This window comes from Tachyglossus aculeatus, chromosome X1 (assembly GCF_015852505.1).
Source record: "Tachyglossus aculeatus isolate mTacAcu1 chromosome X1, mTacAcu1.pri, whole genome shotgun sequence".
Classification (NCBI taxonomy): domain Eukaryota; kingdom Metazoa; phylum Chordata; class Mammalia; order Monotremata; family Tachyglossidae; genus Tachyglossus; species Tachyglossus aculeatus.
This window is the reverse complement of record NC_052101.1, coordinates 82428859-82447089: the sequence shown is the minus strand read 5'-3', so window position 1 is coordinate 82447089 and position 18231 is coordinate 82428859. Positions and strand designations below refer to the sequence as shown.

The window sequence follows — 18231 nt, the reverse complement described above, 5'->3', positions numbered from 1 at the left end:
TCAGGTGAAAGCAGAGCAGACCACTCCCCAGACAAGCTCTGGGAAAGGGAAGAAGGAGGTCTCAGGTTGTAAATGGCAAGTCACTGAGTTGCTTGTTAGCCAGTGAAAGGAAAATTATTCTGTTAGGAGAGGAAGCAGGAAAGGGCACAATTCACTGGATCCTTTTCCATACAGCTGGTACTTCATTTAAGCCAGACCAGACCAGGCATAAAGCTCTTTTTACACAGATTAACAAAAGCTCTACAAAAACAAAATTGAAACAGATCTGATAAGAGCTTGCTGGATTGAATCCCTAAAAAGAACCACTGACCAAGAGTGATTTGAGGATGGAATTCCATTAGGACTAAAATGGAGGGCTACAGAGAGCCAGAGAGTAAATGAGGAGAAAACCACTGGGAAGGAGAATAGACTCTCCATGATACCCATACACTGAGGCGATCATATTTTCCAAAGCATAACATGACATGTGGTGGGGCATCAATGAGGGAGGGATTTGTCTACTTACTCTAGTCTACTCTCCCAAATGCTTAGTACAATACACAGCACACAGTGAGTGCTCAGTAAATACCATTGATCGATTGGTGATTAGGCAAAGGGAAAGGCATGAAAGAAGAGATAAAGAAGAGAGAGAAAGGGAGCAAGAGGTGGGGGGGTCAGAAGCCAGGGCTGAATTAAGACAAGTGTAAACAGAGTAGACCATTACAAAGATGAGCTATAGGAGAAGGGGAAGGAAGGATCAGTCTGTAAGCAACTGATCCTCAAGCTGCTTGCCAGGTGGAACAGTTGAATACCCAGTTGTCCCAAACACATTCCTTAGCAGCCCAGAAAAAAACACTGCAGCATGAGGGACATGGCACTGCCTTTGTTGCTGGTGTTGTCAACACCAGCGCAGGTAAAGGTACCATTTCCCCCACCCTGCCCATTGTCTTTATGCTTTTAGGGTTGTGATAGAGAATCCAGAAATTGGGAAAGTCCCAACTGGAACCTCTGATCTATTTTTATCATACACCTATTCCCTCTCTTCCCCTCTTTTCTTCAGGTCAGCACCTACCTTTGTGCTTTCTTGATTCAAAAATGATGTGGGTTCCTCTGGCTGGCATCTTTTACCTTCATGAACTTCAGAGCAGATTTTTCCTGAAGTCACAGGAACTTTGGAAGGAATCTTGAAGAAGGAGTGAAGAACTGGATGATAGGCTTCCTGAGGCTCTTTAGCAGTCCAGATTTTACAGAACCTAGGTTTTTCATAAGGTGTTGGGAGGACAAGTGCTAGGTTTAGGGGTGGATTGGCGGGGTGAGGAAGACCAAGGAGATTCACAATACTGTATGCTATTTTTCAATATCAAATCTAAAGCATTCTTTTGTTTTTTCTGTATTAAATATAATCCCCCAAATATCATCAGAGTGCCAAGCAATAAGCCATTTTCCTTCAGATCCTAAAACCAGTGGCTATAAAGCTTCATGGTCTTTTCCAGGCTAAATTTTGAGAAAGAATCATAGGGCAACTTGAGGAGAGAGAGGACAAGGAGACTATTATTGTGTCTGCACAGATAATAACTGGCACTATCATCTAAATACTCCAGAGCAATAAAACACAGCTACTGTGGAAAAAGGCAAGTTTTTTGACTTGAATTAACCAGGTGGACTGCTTATGTTGCTCATTGATCAATCAAACAACAGTATTTATTGAGCAACTACTGTGGGCAAAGCACTGTATTAAGAGCTAGAGAGAGTACAATACAATAGAATTAGTAGACATGATCCCCGTCCTGATGGAACATACAATCTAGCAGAGGAAAGAGATCCTAAAACAAATTACAGATAGGAAGAAGGAAAAGGAAAAGAAGGAAAAGTACATGATCATTAATTAATCATTCAGTGATGTTGACTGAGTGCTTACTTTGTGCAGAGCAGGGTACTGTTTGGGAGAATGCAGTACAGTTGGTAGATATGACTGATCCCTATCCTCAAGGAGTTTATAGTCTAAAGGATCGTGGTCATATTATTGATGATGGAAGGGGCTTGTTGAGGAACAGGCAGGGGTAATAAATTCTAGACTGTATGATTATTACCCCCTCTCAGGATCGCACCTGGAGAGTTTCCAGTACTCTACCAGTCTCGACTATGGGAGGGAGAGTCAGGCAGAGGCCTATCCATTCCATTTCTAGCTTGACCAGTGGCTAGGGAGTGGAAGGCAATCTGCTACAAGTCAAAACTAGCCTTTGCTGGGCAGTAGTGGCATGGGGGAGAGTCAAGGGTGGAGACTCAAGTTTACTGCATGGAAGGAGGCAATGGTAAACCACTTCTGTATTTTTACCAAGAAAACTCTATGGATACACCTCCAGAACGATTGCAGATGGCAGTGGTGTTCTGGGAGAGATGTGTTGATGGCATCGCTATGGGTTGAAGACAACTTGAGAGCATAAAACAAGACAATGATTATTACACCATTTTAAGATTCACTGAGAATTCTCTTTTTTCATCCATAGAAATAAGGCTATATATGGTATATGTATATGGTAATCTATGACCAACTGTAACACATTAAGACAGATTGCTTAGTCATTTGAAGACCATCCTATAGTCTCTAGAAAATACATTTGACAAGCCCTGTTTGATTTTTATATGGTTGTTTTTCTTGACCCTCTTTTCTTGAATTCAGTTTGCCATGGAGAATTTCACTTACAGTTCAGCATAAAGTTACATGGGATAAAATTTGAGTGAGAGAAATTAAAACTTCTTAGCAAATTACCCACTCTTCAGACAGCTACTCCCCCCCCCACAAAAAAAATTACCCATATGTCTTCTTTTTAACTGAGGTACATATCCTGCCCTCTCTCCTCCACTTCCCAGTTCCCATGGCTAAGCTGACACTCATTCCTGCATCCCAAACTTACCTCCCAGTTCCCTGATCCCCACCATACCGCCCCCCACACACTATTTTATAGCTATTCTTTTAATTCTTTTTTTTTAATAGCTGTGATGTTACTGCGTTCCACTGGGCAACTTGCAACTCCTGCCACCACCACGACCACCTGCCACAGCTTATGGGCTCTGCTTTGCAGGTCTGCTAAACCGAGGGGATGGAGCTACTCCAAGATGGATTGGGGAAGGGGAACTGGGGGCAGTGGTGAAGGAGGGACAGGGAGAATCCTCTCCCCCTCCTCTCCTTCCTAGTCAGATCTTCTATCTCTCTGCCCCTTCTCCTTCTTTCTCCTCCCCCTATCATCCACATGATCAAAGCCCTCATCCCCACATCCCATTGTGATGCAGCCTTGGCTCCCGTGCTTTACAGCCCTGCAACGTGGCAACCACAAGCTTTGAAGGGGAGGTATGTGGGGCAGCAGGAATAAGGAGGTTTCTGTGGAATTCAGCAGTATTCGAGGCATTTTAAAAAAACCGTTTAAAAGAATTGAAACAAAATGGTGGGGGCGGGGACAGCATTGTGGAACCAGGGAGATAGAGATGAGTTGGAATGTGGGAAGGGAAAGCTAAGGATTGGGAACCAGAAAGTGCTGAGCTGGATGGGGGCTGGAGCAGGGACAGGGCAGTGTTAGCTTTCTGGCATATTTGCCAAAGCAGAAATCCAAGCAGCACAATAATTTCTAGAGAAAATGATTACTGCCAGGCTGAATTGGGGCTCTTCTGGATTAATCCCTGCTGTTAATTGAGACTGCCTAGGGCAGGGAAAGAGAAAGGTATCTTTTCCTGCCTTTTTCTTTCCTCTCTTTTCCCTTGTTTTTCTCCACCTAAGCTCTCTCCTTGGAGTTTTGGAAGGATTTGTTTAGACTCTAATATTCTCTTGCAAAGGAAATACTCATGCTTCCCTGTTTGGAGAAGATGGGAGCAGGTCTTTAATCTGCTCAATTTGAGGACTTCCAAAGCCTACAAGTATTAGATTGATCATTTAATTTACTTCCTGGATTTCAGTGAACCAAACAGTATTAGCAAGTAAAATCTTCACAGTTTTAAAATCATCGCATTCATTTGCATCAGTTGGATCTCTTTATTTTCCTATCATCCTTCTCCTGACCTATTCTTACTATTATGGTACTTGCTAAGTGCTTACTATGTGCCAAGCACTGTACCAAGTGCTGGGGTGGATACAGGATAATCAGATTGGACACAGTCCCTGTCCCACACAGGGCTCACAGTCTAAATTGGAGGGAGTAGTATTAAATTCCCATTGTACAGATGAGGGAACTGAGGTACAGAGAGGTTAAGTGACTTGCCCGAGGTCACACAGCAGACAAGTGGCAGAGGAGTCCTCTGACTCCTAGACACTGCTTCCCTGAATCTATGCATTGAGGTGGGAAATTAAGTGCTGTGATTGGGAGTTTATCCATGTCTATTTGATTTGAACAGCTAGGTACTCAGGCTGGGCCTATTACTTGAAGTATCCCTTAACCCTGAATCTTAGCCTTAAATATTTAGTCAATTCCTTGAAACTAGTACCTGATTTCTTCTCATTTTCTAAATAAATCATTGCCTCTCTACCAAGGCCAATGTGTTTAATCGATCACTCATCTTCAAGTAGTGTAATGAGCACTCACAGGACACATAGCCTGCCTGTTGTTAGGTAATGACCGTCTCTATATGTTGCTGACGTGTACTTCCCAAGCGATTAGTACGGTGCTCTGCATACAGTAAGTGCTCGATAAATACGATTGAATGAATGAATAGCCTGTGCAAGATCAATCAATCAATCGTATTTATTGAGTGCTTACTGTGTGCAGAGCACTGTACTAAGCACTTGGGAAGTACAAGTTGGCAACATATAGAGACAGTCCCTACCCAACAGTGGGCTCACAGTCTAAAAGGGGGAGACAGAGAACAAAACCAAACATACTAACAAAATAAAATGAATAGCTATGTACAAGTAAAATAAATAAATAAATAAATAAATAGAGTAATAGATATGTACAAACATATATACATATATACAGGTTCTGTGGGGAAGGGAAGGAGGTAAGATGGGGGATGGAGAGGGAGACGAGGGGGAGAGGAAGGAAGGGGCTCAGTCTGGAAAGGCCTTCTGGAGAAGGTGAGCTCTCAGTAGGGCCTTGAAGGGAGGAAGAGAGCTATATTGGCGGATGGGCAGAAGGAGGGCATTCCAGGCCCGGGGGATGACGTGGGCCGGGGGTCGATGGTGGGACAGGCGAGAACGAGGCACGGTGAGGGAGGAGATTAGCAGCAGATTAGCGGCAGAGGAGCGGAGGGATCTTTGGTCCACCCTGGACCAGCCTCAGCCCCTTGGTTTAGCAGACCTGTAATGCATAAACTGTGGCAAATGGTGGTGGTGGTCACAGGGGTAGCAATATTGGAACCCAGGAACATTAGCGCTATTAAAAAAATAATTCAAAGAATAGCTATAGAATAGAAGAAATGGGGGGAAGGTTTGGGGTGCAGGAAAGAGTGACAGAGTAGCCACAGGAACTGGAAAGTGGAGGAGACCAAGAACCCAAGCTGAAGCAGCATGGCTCAGTGGAAAGTGTACGGGCTTTGGAGTCAGAGGTCATGGGTTCAAATCCCGGCTCTGCTACTTGTCAGCTGTGTGACTTTGGGCAAGTCACTTCACTTCTCTGGGCCTCAGTTACCTCATCTGTAAAATGGGGATTAAGATTGTGAGCCCCCCGTAGGACAACCTGATCACCATGTAGTCTCCCAGTGCTTAGAACAGTGCTTTGCTCATAGTAAGTGCTTAATAAATGCCATTATTATTATTATTATTATCATTATTATTATTCTTTATGAATGGAACAACCCCCACACACCTCTTTGCCATTCCTCCCCTCCTTTAAATCTCAACCTAAGGCCCACCTCCTCCAAGACACTTTCCTTAATTACTCCCACCCATTCTCCCACAGGCTACTTTTTAATTTGCAAGCAACTCCACCCCCTCAACTCATTCTTATGATGCCCACATTAACATACATATATTCATATCTTTTGTAAATTTCTTGAGGACAGGAGCCAGGTCAATTCCTTAGCTTGGACCCCAAGCACCTAGCACAGTGTTATGCATTCTATAGGCACTCAATAAATATGATGTTGATCTTTCAATAAGTATCTATAAATTGAGAGATAATTTTAGTAGCATTTCTTCATTATGAACAGTTACATGCAAGGCTTGAGTTATCAAGTTCAGCAGTGCCCAATAAAAGTAGGCAGGAGAAAGCTGATGTCCAAAACACCTTTCCAAAACTTGGTGAAACACTTATTGCTTTATGAAGAATTAGTACTTGACTAATATAGGTAGAGCTGTCCTTCATTATCACTCTTACTGCTACTGATTCATTCATTCATTCAATCAAATTTATTGAGTGCGCACTGTGTGCAGAGCACTGTACTAAGTGCTTGGGAAGTACAAGTCGGCAACATATCGAGACGGTCCCTACCCAACAACGGGCTCACAATCTAGAAGGGGGAGACAGACAACAAAACAAAACATGTAGACAGGTTTCAAAATTGTCAGAACTGATGATAAGATTCCAATGTTGCATTCGAGCCTGTGACCTTCCCTTCCACTTCTTCCACATTGTTTACCCCAAAAGAAAGATCTTAGCTGTGCTAATGAGTTTGTCCGGTACAGGGCCCATCCCTATTGAGACTGCCTCTTAGTATCCTGATGTTTGTGAAGCCTTTGATCAAGGAGAACAAGTCCTTTACTAGCTGCTTTCCCACTAGGTCCATTTTACCTGAGGCAGTGGTATCCCACAGTGACATTGTTTGAGACTGCTTTGCTATGTCTTCAGTCATTTATTCTGCCACACCTGTTTGCAGGTGTCCCCTTTCAGTTTCCTCCACAGCAGCTGCTTGGGTATCCTGCTGTCATCCATTCTTTTTGCATGTCCCTCCCAGCCCAACTATGCTGTTGAAAAGCCTTGTTTCAATGTGGTGAGCTGATTGTGTTTCAGGATCTTGTTGTTGGTAATCATGTCGTTCCAATTGATGTAGAGTAAGGTTTGGAAGGGATGCTGGTGAAACTGCTCCAGAAGCTCTGTGTGTGCTTGTGTGTGCATGTGTGTTTGTGTGTGCGTGTACATGTGTGTGTTATGTAGTAGGCCCAGATCTCACAGCCCTATAGCAAGTTGGGCACTAAACAGTTTATTAGACCTTCAACTTGGTTTGGAATGTGATGCCTGTTGCTGCCACACTCTTTCCTCTAGTCTGATAAGATTCACATTGGCCTTATTGATTTGGTTTTCTTCCTCTTTGTCTACCAGTATATTGTCAAAACGTGTACCACTTAGGTAGGAGAATTCAGAGACAGCATTAAGTTCTGTGATTCAAATGAATGCTTTTTATTGTGTGTAGGGTTTCCCTGTGTATCCTGGTATGTGAATTCCATTTTCTTCAGCCTTATTGTCAGTCCACAGCATTCTGCTGAATCTGAAAAGGGATTTTCGATCATTTCCGTATCTTCTTTTAGGTATGTGCCTTAAAAATGCAGTCATCTGCATACAGTAGTTTCCAGACCACTGTCTCAAGCACCTATGAGGCTCATAGCCTGCTGAGCACATTGTACCTCCAACTTTCAGATTTTCCTTTTGCCGCTTAAGTATGGCAGCATTGAATAGGTCGAACATGACTGGATATAGTGCATGTCCATAGTATTATGGAGAGGAGCAGAACCATACACAGAACTTATTTTTGAGAATGTCACATTTACATTTCTATTGCTATTGACCCCTTGGGAAAGTCACTTAGCTTCTGTACCTTAGTTTCCTCATCTGCAAAACAGGGATGAAATACCTCTTCTCCCCCTCCTTTAAAGTGTGGGGCAGGGAATGTCTCCGATCTACTTATATTGTATCTACCCCAGTTGTTACTACAGTGCTTGGCACATAGTAAGAGAAGCACCATGACCTAGTGGATAGAGCATGGACGTGGGAGTCAGAAGGACCTGGGTTCTAATCCTGGCTCCACCACTTTGTGCTGTGGGACCTTGGGCAAGTCACTTTACTTCCCTGTACCTCAGTTCCCTCTTCTGCAAAATGGGTATTAAGACTGTGAGCCCTATGTGGGACATGGACTGTGTCCAACCTGATTACCTTGTATCTAACCCAGAGCTTAGTACAGTGTCTGGCATATAGTAAGTGCTTAACAAATACCATAAAGAAAATAGTAAGCATGTAACAAATACCACAGTGATAATGATCATTATCTTCTGCCTGGTTCATTTTTCTAAAATGTGTTTCTGCATACTAAACTCCTCAAAACCCTCCATTCCTCTACATTCCTATCAGGCTGAATGCTCTGTAACATGGAATCTCGTTGTACTGAGGAAACAAATCTTTATGCATTTTGTTAAACCAGTTGATAAAATTGATCATTTGCACTTCGGAGATAGTGTGTTCCTGACACAGTCCTGTTTTAGCTCTCAAAACTGCACGAGGCAAACCTTACTTAGACATATCAACCTAACATCAGCTGTGATTGTACTCCAACAATAGGACCAAAAGTTTGTATGCTCAGAAATTCCTGACAACAGCACCTCCACCTAATGAACAAACTGCATTTTGGCCTTCTCATGCCATTATTCAGTAGTAATCACTGAGCAAAGACTGTGTGTGGGGAACAGTGTACTAAGCACTGGGGAAAAAAATAAAGAGTGAAAATGATACCTGGTTTCTCGGCCCCAGGGGGTTCATATTCTAAGACTAAATGGGGGTTGGGGGTGGGTGACAGGCATATATGGAAAGATTAAATAATAAAAACATCATAAGAGGTCCAGGAAAATGTTGAATCCAATATGAAAAGCAAAGAAGAAGAGTTTCAGGCTTCTCGGCACTCAGACAGGGCGGTCCAGTGTCCAACAGTCACAACAGCAACAATGGCCACAGCCTATCCAACATTGAAAAAGATGGGAGGCCAGGTTAGTTTGTCTTCAACGTTGGAGTCATTTGGGCTATAAGCTGCTGCATCAAATTCCCCTTACTACACTGGAAGAAGGTGGGATGGGAGCTTTGGATGATGAGAACATGTGGCTTTTATTAAAAACAAAACAAAAAAGCAAGTTTACTGGATTGGATCTGAACAAATTTGGCAAACAATTTACTATGTTTAGGAAACCATTTGGAGAAGAAGTTTTTACAGAAGATGCTACATTATTAAGTTTGTTGTGGGCAAGGGACATGTCTCCTTTATACTGTAAGCTCATTGTGGGCAGGGAATGTGTCTGGTTATTGTTATACTATACTCTCCCAAGCACTTATCACCCTGCTCTGCACACAATAAGCACTCAGTAAATATAACTGATCGTTTGATTGAAGAATATTGAGCACATTTGACCAACTGGTCTTTCTGCCACACAGCAAGCTAATAACCTTGAAAGAATTTGAACACAAACAAAATAGTCTGCTCTCATCTCCAGCCACTCCATACTAAAAAACCATTTGACAGTGTGAGATGGTACTCATTTGAGTTTCTGGGGAGCAATTCACTGTCACCAACTTTCTTAGCTAAAGGACTAATTCTGGAACTTTTCCCTAGGCAGTGCAATAAAAATTCAAAAGATCACCATTTAACATGATTCTCCAGGATTGGTTTTGGGACCTTCCCTTGGAACAGGCATGGGGCTTCAAAGGCAGGATCGCCCTTTCAACCACTTGCACTATCCCCCAAAGTCACTGGGAGCTCAGGTGGATGAATAGGGGAGCACTGGATAATGCAAGGGTATTCATTCATTCATTCATTCAATCATATTTATTGAGCACTTACTGTGTGCAGAGCACTGTACTAAGCGCTTGGGAAGTACAAGTTGGCAACATATAGAGATTGTCCCTACCCAACAGCGGGCTCACAGTCTAGAAGGGGGAGACACACAATAAAACAAAACATATTAACAAAATAAAATAAATAGAATAGTAAATATGTACAAGTAAAATAGAGTAAGAAATCTGTACAATCATATATACAGGTGCTGTGGGGAGGGGAAGGAGGCAGGGTGGAGGGAATGGGGAGAGGGAGAGGAAGGAGGGGGCTCAGTCTAGGAAGGCCCCCTGGAGGAGGTGAGCTCTCAGTAGGGCTTTGAAGGGAGGAAGAGAGCTAGCTTGGCAGATGTGCAGACGGAGGGCATTCCAGGCCAGGGGGAGGACGTGGGCCGGGAGTCGACGGTGGCACAGGCAAGAATGAGGCACAGTGAGGAGGTTAGCAGCAGAGGAGCAGAGGGTGTGGGCTGGGCTGTAGAAGGAAAGAAGGGAGGTGAGGTAGGAGGGGACGAAGTAATAGAGAGACTTGAAGCCGAGGGTGAGGAGTTTTTGCCTGATGCCTAGGTTGATTGGTAGCCACTGGAGATTTTTGAGGAGGGGAGTAACATGCCCAGAGCGTTTCTGCACAAAGATGATCTGGGCAGCAGCATGAAGTATAGATTGAAGTGGGGAGAGACAGGAGGATGGGAGATCAGAGAGGAGGCTGATGCAGTAATGCAGTCGGGATAGGATGAGAGATTGATGAGGGTAGTGGTTTGGATGGAGAGGAAAGGGCGGATCTTGGCGATGTTGTGGAGGTGAGATCAGCAGGTTTTGGTGACGGATTGGATGTGAGGGGTGAACGAGAGAGCAGAGTCGAGGATGACACCAAGGTTGTGGGCTTGTGAAACAGGAAGGATGGTAGTGCCATCAACAGTGATGGGAAAGTCAGGGACAGGGCAGGGTTTGGGAGGGAAGATAAGCAGCATGGCTCAGTGGAAAGAGCCCGGGCTTTGGAGTCAGAGGTCATAGGTTCAAATCCCGGCTCCGCCACTTGTCAGCTGTGTGACTTTAGGCAAGTCACTTCACTTCTCTGAGCCTCAGTTCCCTCATCTGTAAAATGGGGATTAAGACTGTGAACCCCTCGTGGGACAACCTGATCACCTTGTAAACTCCCCAGCACTTAGAACAGTGCTTTGCACATAGTAAGCACTTAATAAATGCCGTCATTATTATAAGATAAGGAGTTCAGTCTTGGACATATTGAGTTTTAGATGGCAGGCAGACATCCAGATGGAGATGTCTTGAAGGCAGGAGGAGAAACGAGCCTGAAAGGAGGGAGAGAGAGCAGGGGCAGAGATGTAGATTTGGGTGTCATCAGCGTAGAGATGATAGTTGAAGCCATGGGAGCGAATGAGTTCACCAAGGGAGTGTAGATAGAGAACAGAAGGGGACCAAGAACTGACCCTCGAGGAACCCCTACAGTAAGGGAATGGGAGGGGGAGGAGGAGCCCACAAAAGAGACTGCGAATGAATGGCTGGAGAGATAAGAGGAGAACCAGGAGAGGACAGAGTCTGTGAAGCCAAGGTTGGATAGCGTGTTGAGAAGAAAGGGGTGGTCCACAGTGTCGAAGGCAGCTGAGAGGTCGAGAAGGATTAGGATATACTAGGAGCCATTGGATTTGGCATGCAGGAGGTCATTGGTGACCTTTGAGAGGGCAGTTTCAGTGGAATGTAGGGTATGGAAGCCAGATTGGAGGGGGTCGAAGAGAGAGTTGGTGTTGAGGAATTCGAGGCAGCGGGTGTAAACGACTTGTTCAAGGAGTTTGGAAAGGAATGGTAGGAGGGAGATAGGGCAATAACTAGAAGGGGAGGTGGGGTCAAGAGAGGGTTTTTTTAGGATGGGGGAGATGTGGGCATGTTTGAAGGCAGAGGGGAAGGAACCAGTGGAGAGTGAGCGGTTGAAGATGAAAGTTAAGGAGGGGAGGAGGGATGGGGCAAGAGATTTCATAAGATGAGAGGGAATGGGGTCAGAAGCACAGGTGGCCGGAGTAGCACTTGAGAGGAGGGAGGAGATCTCATCTGAGGATACTGCTGGGAAGGATGGGAGAGTAGAGGAGAGTGTTGAGAGCCAGGGAGTTGGAGAAGGGGGAGGAGTGACTTTGGGGAGCTCAGATCTGATGGAGTTAATTTTACTAATGAAGTAGGAGGCCAGATTGTTGGGGGTGAGGGGAGGAGGAGGGAGAGGAACAGGGGGCCTGAGAAGGGAGTTAAATGTACGTAAGAGCTGAAGGGGATGATGGACATGGGTGTCAATAAGGGAGGAGAAATAGTTTTGTCTGGCAGAGGAAAGGGCAGAGTTAAGGCAGGAAAGGATAAACTTAAAGTGAACGAGGTTGGCTTGGTGTTTAGACTTTCGCCAGCAGCGATCAGCAGTTCAAGCATAAGAGCGAAGGAGGCAGACAGTGGCAGTGATCCAGCACTGTGGGTTAGTGGTACAAGATGGCGAAGGGAAAGGGGAGTGAGGAAGTCTAGCTGAGTAGAGAGGGTAGAGTTGAGAGCAGTAATCTGATCATCAAGTTTGGGTAGAGAGGAAAGGGAGGTGAGGTGGGGTGTGAGGCGCTCAGAAAGATGGATGGGGTTGAGAGAGCAGAGGTCTCCGTGTGGTAGTAATATAGATTTACAGGGGAGAGGAGTGTGAGTGAGGAGGCAGGTGAGAAGGTTATGATCAAAGAGAGGGATTTCAGAGTTGGTGAGGGTGGAGATAGTACAGCGGTAGGAGATGATGAGGTTGAGGGTGTGACCAAGTTGGTGAGTGGGCGAGGTGGAGTGGAGCAGGAGGTTGGCAGCGGTATGTATGGCAGTGAGCATGCTTAGATCTTCAGAGGCAAGGCTCCATGAAGTAAAGTACCCCTGTCCTTCAACCTCAATAGGGAGGGAATGGGATTCATTATGATTAAAACCCGAATGAAGACATTATTATTAAATCCTGGATGAAGACATCATTATTAAATGCTGGATGAATTCTCTGAAGGGGAAGAATAGGACCTATTATTATTGAATCCTGAATGAAGACAAGCTAACCTATTATATTTTACTCTGGCAATAGATCCTGGACTTACATAATCAGAAAAAGTAAATTGGTCTGTCTAAAATAAAAATACCTTTGGCCAAATGAGAGAATCTATATGAACTGATGATGTGCCATTAATATTTAACCAATCTCCTTAAATTGATCCCAGCAGTACTTTATATAATGCAGAAGTTTGGAAACCAATTAGGTTATGAAATTGATAAAAATAAAACCAGATGTGTTGATGGTAAAGTGCCTGTCACCTCAAGTAATCCTAGCCCATAGTGCCAGTAGACAAATAAGCAATAACCATAATTTCTTGGCTTTTCTATCCCTTTGCAATATTTGGGACATATTCCATGCAGTGAGACTCTTGAAGAGGAAGTGTGTTCTTCACTCTTCTGTGTAAGGAAGTGGAGCCTTTCTTAGTTTTGTGTGTTGTTTGCCTCCTCCATCCCCTCCCACCCCATACTGTAATTATGCTATTTGCTCATTTGAAAAGAAACTAATTTCAATGTGAAATGTTCAGAAAAATTGCACATGGTATTGCTCATTTTATAAAACATGATGGGAAGATTCTCTTGAAATTAGGGGTTTGGGGGGGGGGGGGGGGCGATGTTTTTAAATAGGTCAGTTCACCTGACCTCCCCCAAGACTCTTGTTTCCCCATTTACTTGTATCTCCTGTTGCCTCACCTCCTGCCAACATCCCCAGAACTAATGTTAAAATGGAGGCTAGTGCTGGAAAGGTGAAACTCAAGTGATTGGTAGAGCAACTAGCACTCTGTAGGCGCTAAGTAAATACCATTGACTGACTGATTGACTGATGCACTGGCTTAGCTCAGGAAGAGTGGAGCTTCTGGAAAAATGTGGTTCCCTTGCCCTAATCCCTTCTGTCTAACATAGAGTATTAGGCAATCATGTTAACTTTATGAAGGTGTTCTCCTCTCATTTACTTTCCAGAATAACATGGAGCAATGTGTGTAGTTTCACGCCACCTAAAGTGTCCACAGACACCACTTATTTTGAATTTGTTTTTGCTTTTCCACTTTCACTCTCTGCAAGCAGTACCTTCATCACCAAACTCCTTTTAAATTGCCTATGTTTTGTGCTTTGGAAGGGAGAGGCTCACTCAACAAAATTCACTGCTAGATACTGAAACAGATGAAGAAGAAGTTAGGGTCACTCTATTCTTAGTTAAATTTGGGGGATTGAGAAGTCTTGCATTCATTTTCAATAAAGGGGATGCATTTATAGAAATGATCGAAAAAACCGTAATGGAGAGAGGAGTTCAAAGGTGCATAGTGGTAGCCAGAAGCTACGAGGTACGGCTACTTTTGGGCAGGAAAGGTGCCTTCCAACTCCACTGTATTGTTCTCTCCCAAGCGTTTAGTACAGTGCTCTGTACACAGTGAGCACTCAATAAATACCATTGATTAATTTGTGAAGTTAAGAAGGCAGATCCTGCTGTTCAGACTAAATTGGGCAAATTCTTCCACAAAGTTGAAAAACCACTACCAGAGTCAACAAAATAGGCTGTAGCCTCCAGCTCTTCGTTATGAGAATCCTTGACAAATACATCACTTAAACCTATTTTTGGTGCTGCTGATATATGTTGCTTGCTATTCCTCTAAAAATGATCATGAAAACAATAAGGAAATGTGGTGCTAAATATATAGGTTTCACATACATTTTCAACTGCTACTAGAGAATGTAACTTTTAGCACATTTATTTTTCAATCAATCAGTTGTATTTATTGCACACTTACTGTATGCAGAGCACTGCACTAAGTACTTAGGAGAGTACAATATAACAGAGTTGGTAGACACATTCCCTGACCACAAGTCAGAAGGACCTGGGTTCTAATTCCAGCTCTGCCATTTGTCTGTTGTATGACCTTGGGCAAGTCACTTAACTTCTCTTTGCCTCAGTTGCCTCATCTGTAAAACGGGGATGAAGACCATGAGCCTGATGTGGGACACAGACTGTGTTCAACCAGTTCCCCCTAGACTGTAAGCTCATTGTGGGCAGGGACTGTGTCTTGTATATCATTATATTGTGCTCTCCCAATCACTTAGTACAGTGGTCTGCATACAGTAAGTGCTCAATAAATATGATTGATTGATTGATTAGCTTGTATCTACCCCAGTTCTTAGTACAGTGCCTGGCACATGGTAAATGCTTAACAAATACTATCTTCCCCTTTTCCCTACCACGCCTTCTTTTCCTGTCATAGCAGAGTTGTCCTCCTCCCACTATCCTGGTTTGGCAGCCATCCCTAGTTACGGGCATCACACGGTGCTTATGGGCTTTAAGGACACCGCCAGTTTTGGCAGATAGTGGATTTCTGGATGGCTGGCAAACCTGGTAGAGAGAAAACTGATTCTGTGCATTTGGCAATAGAGGTGAATTAAATGGGTGTATATTTTTGAAGATGTGAAAAGAGCAAAAATAAATAAATGAATGAATAAAATAAAATAAAATAAAATGAATAAAACCATAACAAAGTAATGCTTAAACTTGAAGTACTAATCACTCTATCAGCTCAGGTAAAGCACTGCTTGAATTACAAACTCCCATCCCTGTTATTAGGTAACATGGCTATAAGAAGGCTTCAAGGTCACTTCTTGATGGTTACAGTGAACTGGTTTGCAGATGCCTTCAACTGATTGAATGTTCAGCACTGGGTCTGACATGGGATACTTGTGCATGCAGCAAAAATCCCCTCTCTATGTCTTGCAGAAGAAAAATGTCACCAAAATGCAGGTGAGGCAGTCACTGAGGTGAACATTTTTCATTCATTCATTCATTCATTCAGTGGCATTTATTGAGCGCTTACTGTGTGCAGAACACTGTACTAATTGCTTGGGAGACATCTATATGTGACATTGGTGTTAATCCTGTGTTTCCCATTAGATTGGAAGCTCCTCAAGGTGAGGGACCAATCCTGTTTTGCCCAGTACAGCACTCAGCACACAGTGTGTGGTGGCACAAAGCTATGCAAAATAATTTGACATATGTCAGGCTAAAAGGCCAAAGACTTAGGAAAATCAGGAAAAGCTTAACCAGCTGAGAAATCAGCAGCTCACTGACCCATGGCAATAAGTTCACAAAAACGGATTAGGGCTGGAGGATGGGACGTTGTGAAAGCTATAAGAGTGTTTTGATATGAAAGGGAACAAAAGGAAATTTTTTCCAGACAAAGGAGGAAACTAAAGATAACTTGTAGGAAAAAGGATCAAAATCTGGATGACTAAAAACCCCTCCCTGGAAATGTAGCAATGATTGGCAATTAGTAAAGACTGAAGAAAATCCTAACCAGGAAGAGACCTTAGTGAACCATGATTGCCAGGTCCTCTTTTTTGATGAATAGCATAGGAAGAAGCTGAGTAAATTTTATCTATCTTATTTCAGGAGAAAAATCCCTCTCAGGGCAGGGGGAGGAGAGAGAGAGAGAGAGAGAGAGAGAGAGAGAGAGAGAGAGAGAGAGAGAGAGAGAGAGAGAGAGAGAGAGAGAGAGAGAGAGGTGGGGAGGAGGAAGGGGAGAGAGAGAACAATGATCCTTGCCTCTATATCTGAACCAGAGCTTTGAGGCCTAGCTAGGCTTCCAGAATGTTCCTATTGGGGTGTGATTTAAACTATAGAATTTATGTTATTTATTGATTTATCTTGGTGTATAACATCATTGATATCTTAGCCAAATATACTGTCTTACTGTTAGTTGAGAGATTTGATAAAGCTTTCCCTCTCACTGACATAATTGATATCTTAGTCTTTTCTAATTCTTATTGTCCATCACCATCATACCATACTCCACTTATAGTTATTAAAATCTTCATAAATAGTAATTTCTGCTTATTCTGTCTCCAGAAATATTTTTGAGTATTGTCTGACCCTACTTTGCATGGGTAATAAGTGGATGCTTAGTAAATGATTTTAATAAATAATTAATGAATGAATACTGGTGGTGAGTTCAGAGATATTATCCAAGATATGTCACTGGGACATAATAGGGATGGAAAAATTACTGTATTTTAGATCAATATTTATTAGGAAATATTTTTAATTTTAGAGATTTATTTCAAAGGTGTTGAGAACTAGGAAAACTAATGGTTTCCTGACAGCTCCAGCTAATAAGAAAAAGCCAGGAATTCTAGCAGATTAAAACGTCCAGCAGAAAAGCTTATTCCTCCAAGAAATTGATAAACACAATTTTTAGCAAATTTACACTAACGAATTAATCCACTAGCTAATCATTTTAAACACAGGAACTTGAAATCATAACATGGTTTTACAAATGTAATACTCTCCTGGCTCCCAGCTACCTCCCCCACACCTCCTTCTCAGTTTACCTTTCTGGATCCTCCTTCTCACCTCATCTGTGGGTATTCCATCTCATTTTATTTTCACTTTCCACCACCTCTCTGTGGATGACTCCTAAATTGATATCTCCAGCCCTGACCTCTTACCTGTTCTACAATCTTGTATTTCCTCCCGCCTTTTAATGTAAATTTACTTTTATGGTATTTCTTAAGTACTTAATATGTGGCAGGCACCCTACAAAGCACTGGGGTAGTGCTTTGTACAAGCTAATCAGGTTGGACATAGTTCATATCCTACATGGGGCTCCAGTCTTAATCCCCATTTTACAAATGAGGTAACTGAAGCACAGAGAAGTTAAGTGACTTGTCCAAGGTCACATAAAGCAAATAAGGGGCAGAGCTGGGACTAGCATCCAACTAGATGATCGACTGGCACCTTAAATTCAAACCCCTCATCTTCCCTCCAGAATGCTCTCATCTTCTAATCATCATTGTCAACAAGGCTACTATCCTCCCTAGCCCACAAACTCTCAATCTCGGTGTCATCTTTGATGATTCTTTCTTTTTCCATCACATTCTCTCTACCTCTAAAGCCTAATCAATTCTTCTTTTACTATATTTCGCACATCCACTCTTTCCTTTCCACTTTATGTTTTTTCCCCTAAATCCTCTCCTCTTCCTAACTTTACCTTCTTCTAAAACATGCAATGCTATGCATTTCTTGCCACTTGAAACAAAAATCCTAATCACAGGCTTCAGAGTGCTCTGTCAGCTATTTCCCTCATGCCTATCTGCTCTGAAAGTTAACTTGAGACTCTCCTGGCTCCAACCCATTATTCATACCTTCCCCGCTGCATGGAATTCTCCCCACTCCCTCAAATTTACCAAACCACATCCACATCCCTCCCCACTTTCAAAGCCATCTTAAAAAATCACCTCCTTCAAAAAGTATTCCATAATTAATTCCCTACTTTCTTGATCATGCCACCCCATCAGTCCCTAGTATAAATGTCTTTTCATACCAACAGATTTGCATATTCCACTGTTTCTTCTTGCTCTTGTTTGTAAATTTGTAATTGTTTGCCCCTCCAAATATTTGCCTCCCAACTTGAGCTAATGGCCAACTCTGCATACCTGTTGATGATAA

At 43.1% G+C, this 18231-nt stretch overlaps 1 non-coding gene across 1 annotated transcript; it reads left to right on the top strand.

Annotated features, from left to right (window-relative positions):
- The first annotated feature begins 2069 nt into the window (after positions 1-2069).
- Positions 2070-2207, top strand: LOC119920657. Its single transcript, XR_005448388.1, has one exon. It is a non-coding gene; the product is annotated as a small nucleolar RNA SNORA7 (small nucleolar RNA).
- Positions 2208-18231: the final 16024 nt, after the last annotated feature.